Source organism: Tupaia chinensis, unplaced genomic scaffold, assembly GCF_000334495.1.
Source record: "Tupaia chinensis unplaced genomic scaffold, TupChi_1.0 Scaffold138665_1, whole genome shotgun sequence".
Taxonomy (NCBI): Eukaryota; Metazoa; Chordata; class Mammalia; order Scandentia; family Tupaiidae; genus Tupaia; species Tupaia belangeri.
In genome coordinates this window covers 1,431,226-1,431,634 of record NW_006198557.1, presented here as the reverse complement: position 1 = coordinate 1,431,634, position 409 = coordinate 1,431,226, and the positions used below count along the sequence as shown (strand labels likewise).

The following is a 409-nucleotide window of genomic DNA, read 5'->3' as shown; positions in this document are numbered from 1 at the left end:
CAGTGGAGGAAAAAAGCAGGCTTGGTGGGCCAGGGGAGCCAGCAGGGGGCGCTGTCGTTATGGAGGATCAGCAGGGCTGGGCGGGGTCCTGGAGGCTGGAAGGCCGAGTGGGGCTGGTTCCCCAGCGAAGTGATCAAGGTCAGGGCCAACACTCAGGGCCAGGCTCCCGGAAGCCAGTCCCACACGTCCGTCCTCCCTCTCCTGATGCAGGGTTCAGCCGTCAGCCAGCCGGGCCACAGCCAGAGAGGAAGCTGCAGCTCATTCCGGGGCAGACAGCTGCAGAACTGGGTCATGGCTGGGAAAAGAGGGTGGTGTGGCCCAGGTGAGGGGCCCAGCTGAAGAAGGCCCTGGAGAGGGGCAGGCTACTCCTGGTGTCCATGCTGTGGGCCAGAAAGATCTAGAACTGAGG

General features: G+C 64.3%; 1 protein-coding gene across 1 annotated transcript in view; it reads right to left on the bottom strand.

The window, feature by feature from the left end:
* The window catches only part of COL5A3 (collagen type V alpha 3 chain), a 47,033-nt gene that overhangs the window by 40,962 nt on the left and 5,662 nt on the right, over positions 1-409 (bottom strand). The window lies entirely within an intron of this gene.